Source organism: Octopus bimaculoides, chromosome 12, assembly GCF_046866305.1.
Source record: "Octopus bimaculoides isolate indiv1 chromosome 12, ASM4686630v1, whole genome shotgun sequence".
Classification (NCBI taxonomy): Eukaryota; Metazoa; Mollusca; class Cephalopoda; order Octopoda; family Octopodidae; genus Octopus; species Octopus bimaculoides.
Window position 1 is genome coordinate 49143355 of NC_142939.1, and position 5000 is coordinate 49148354.

The following is a 5000-nucleotide window of genomic DNA, read 5'->3' on the forward strand; positions in this document are numbered from 1 at the left end:
GTGTGTGTGTGTGTGTGTGTGTGTGTGTGTGTGTGTGTGTGTGTGTGTGTTTATTTATATATGCATATATATATATACATACACTCACACACATACATACATACATACATACATACATACATACATACATACATACATACATATATATATATATGTATATATATATACACATAGGCATAGGTATATGTATTTTATACATACATATACACACATACAAATATATCATCACCTAACACACACTTATATACCCTTTTATATTATAAGTAATTTATAGACATCGATGTTAAATTCCAATTCCACCCTAAAAACTATTCCATCTTTATTCACTTATATTGTGCGTCTAGGGGTACGTTATTCAATGTGACCTTCACCGTTGAAGACAGTACTACGAACAATACATACATACATACATATAGAAGTCTATTTATGGAGTGAGACGGTATACAAGAGGAGATAAAGACTTGACAACAATTTGTGTAAATATACATACATACACAAACACACATACTTCCTAATAACATTGTAATAAAAAAAAAATACGCAGTCAACTATTCCCAACACAAGTCAACACACACACTCAGCTGCAGACATATAATGTCACACAGACGCTTATACACACATACAACAGATAAAAGTATCTAAAGAGAAAAGACACACACATACACAACGCTCATACGGACACACATACAAGACACATGTTGAATTAATACCAATTCACAGCTGCTACCCAACCATCCGTTCACCGATCTACACCTCCATATATCGACACAGTCCGTCCTACTACTCGGTAATATTGTTAACTGATTACATTTGTTATTCAATACCGTGATATTGTATTAATTTGGAAAGAAACATTAACGTATTGTAGTAAATATTACAATGATTGCATACATACGTATATGCACATATACACATATACATAAATACATTCATGTATACATACATACCTACAAACATACATATATGTGTGTGTGTGTGTATATATATATGTGTATGTATGTATTTATGTATGTGTGTGTGTATATATGTGTGTATTCATACCTACGCACATACAAGCATACATTCATTCCCGAAATAGAACTATTTCTCAGTGAATGTATGAGATGATGGTGTCCTGTCTATTCATTTAGAGTTCCTGACAAGGACCAAATGTATATGTGCAAGTGTGAATACAAACATAGCACTACATACATACATACGTACATACATACGTACATACATACGTACATACACGCATGTGTGTGTGTGTGTGGGGGGGAACACAAATAGGTTGAGGTTCAACAGCTGTTTCAGACGCGTTTTGTATTGATATATATATATATATATATATATATATATATATATATATATATATATATATATATATATATATATATATATATACATGCTTCAATAATAGGATAAAATCTTTATAACAATTTATGAAGTAGTTAGCATGAAAAAACTCATAAGGGAAAAAAACCATCATTTATTCCCTATAAATATATTTATTAATTTATAGAAGGGCATTACTACATATATATATATATAGGTGGCTAATTCGCAATTTTACAACCTAAAGGCAAAATTATATTTATGTCACTAAAGTGAATAAGGGTACTAACCAGCACCCGTATTGCTAGAAATAAGAATGAAAACAATTCAATAGCCAACGGCTATTGAGTTATTTTGATATACATAGTGAGTAGACAGACGAAAGAATGCAGCAGTTAACACATTTAGCTGAGGTTTTACATATTACTTTAAGTTTCATACGCACAGAAACTTGATTACGTCCTCAGACGTACGGATTCAGAGTCCGTACGTCTAATTCTGTAAATCTGAAGATGTAGATACATATCTGTACCTATGAAACTTCAAGTAATGGCAAATCCTGATGCTTCATTTAAGTTCCCGTAAACTAGCTGTTTGTCATAAACGAACGATAGAGTAAGTATTAAGCTTTTAAAAAATAAGTACTGGTTTTGATTTATTCGACTGAAGGACTTCTTGACGGTGCCCCAGCATTGCCATAGTCCAATAAATGAATCAAGTAAAAGGCAAAATGTATTATCCATAGTATTATTTTTTAGATAGGTGTATATGTGTTTTTGCTTGCGTTCAGCAAATTTTTGTAGCGGATGGACGATGGAGAGTATGCACGCGCACGTGCGTATTCTTGCGTTCGTGCGTGCGTGCGTGCGTGCGTGCGTGTGTGAAGTATGGGTTCAATAACATATACTACTTCTGATTTATATCAAGCAGATTAATATTGAAGCTTCTATGATGTATGAATGCTACAATAGTAAACTGGTTAAATGTTCACACAGACACACGCGCGCGCGTGCACGCACACACACACACACACACACACACACACACACACATATATATATATATATATATATACACATACATGTATACATACATACATACATGTATATACGTATGTATGTATGGATATACACACACGCACATATATTATAAACTAATATAAAATGCAAAGTCACGGTCTCAGTTTTTGAGTTGTTTAGTGTAACTATGTCCGTCACGGAAGTAGCAGGCACCAGTTAAAGGATAGCATATAATTCAAACTTTTCGAAAGAGGACAATGCAAATATATACATGTGGATACAAAGCGTTTTAATAATAACATTCGTCCTTTGTTTATATTTTCGCCGATATGTATATCGACTTCGTAATATATTCTGGTATTTATTTTTTGATGTGTATATATATATATATATATATATATATATATATATATATATATATATATATATATATATATATATATACACAGTCTGTTAAAGTCTGTCATACCGGCCATGGCCTTTATATATTTAATCCTTTATATTGAACACTCAATATTTCATCTATTCAATAAGACATATTCCATATATTCAATAAGACATTCAATACTTTATTTCATTGTACCATCCATTTTTATATTATATATTGTATATTCCATATTCTATATCCCACATTAATTTTACAAGAATATAAATAAAACATAAAAAACAGACAGAGTTGGAACTCTTTTAAACAAAATAATATATATATATATATATATATATATATATATATATATATATATATATACATATACATGTCTCTAGATACGTATACATACATACGTACATACATAAATACATGCACATATGTATGTGTGTGAATATACATCCATCCGTAGACATATATATATATATATGTATATATGTATACGTCCACGCATATATATATACATGCATACATTACACTCACACCACACACACACACACACACACACACACACACACAAATGTATATATGCTTATATACATAAGCATATAACAAGAACGAAATTGGCCTGAGGTTCACTGCAGCTGTTTCAGACCTATTTCTCATTGATGAATAAAAAGGAAACATTTTATTCGGGTGAAATTAAACTTAAAATGAAAAATGAGGTTCAGAAACGATATCAAGATATGGAATTATATGTCGACCCTTCCATTTTGGCTTCAGTGATAGGAATTTATAAGGCTTTGAAGGAACAAGTAAAGAGTAGATATAATAGAAAGAGAAGCGTACAACACCGCACAAGTGCATGCATGTATTTTGAGAGAATACAGTTTCCTAGGTCCTGTTTTGTTTCTTTGAAACGTCGTTTTCCTGACCGTCATTTATTATATTGCTTTCAAATGTTCTACTTCCACTACTCCAGTTGGCAAAGAATCGACACACACTTCTCCCCACCACTAACAAACACCGCCGCCGCCACCACCACCGCCACCGCCACCACCACCACTACTTGCGAACGTGTGTACACACCAATTTTCCTACGTGTTATTGCATACATTATCCCACAAATTGAGTCAGCGTCTTGTTCTGAAACGTTTCCTTTTGTTGCCCTCGTGGCAGATAATTATAATAATAACAGTAGTAGTAGTAGTAGTAGTAGTAGTAGTAGTAGTAGTAGTAGTAGTAGTAGTAGTAGTAGTAGTAGTATGAGAGTGGTTCTCATGGTTTCTGATCTTAACTGACTGGGAGTGTTATGTACATTGATTTGTCTTGGTATAAAAGATGGGCTACAGCAAATATTCTGCTCAATACCACAGATTTGCTTGTCAGTTGCTTGACCATAACCAGTTGAGCATGTCGCTTTGTGGCTGACGATATGTGTATCTCTGATCACGAGCAGAAGTAGTGGGGGAGCATCATCGCCATGTGTTGAGAGGAATTCTTGGAATTTGGATAATTCACCTTTGGAAAAATGGGTGTTTCATTCAACATTCTTAAACAATCCTTATTCAAAGACCTTTTGAGCAGGATGGGCTACTCGACCTGAAGAAAATTCTAACTGGACCCCCACCTGCAAGGTCATGCGCTATTTATCTTGATATGAGATTACCATGTCGCGCACATATGATTGTGATGCATGTGCCTGGTGTACCCTTATCAGTAGTAGTAGTAATAGTAGCAGTAGTGGCAGCAGCAGCAGCAGCAGCAATGATTTTCTAGCTGTCATTTGTCGACAATGATAAAAGGAAAGTGGCTAGTCGAGTAGATCCGAAGCAACAAAATTCTCGATAGTTGTTAGTTAACAAACAGCAAAACTCTAAACCTAAATCAAACCTAGAACGAACAGGTAAGGTAGAACTCAATGCAAAAATCGGTAGTAAAGTTGCCAATATTGATTCAAGGGCTGGCAGTTTCGTACATGGCATTTATTGAACATAGTCATACTTACGTACATACATACATAAATACATATATATACATACGTATATATATATATAGGTATATATATATATATATACATATATATACATACGTATATATATATATACATATATATACATACGTATATATATATATATAGGTATATATATATATATATATATACATATATATACATACGTATATATATATATATATACATATATATACATAAGTATATATATATATATATACATATATATACATACGTATATATATATACATATATATACATACGTATATATATATATATATACATATAT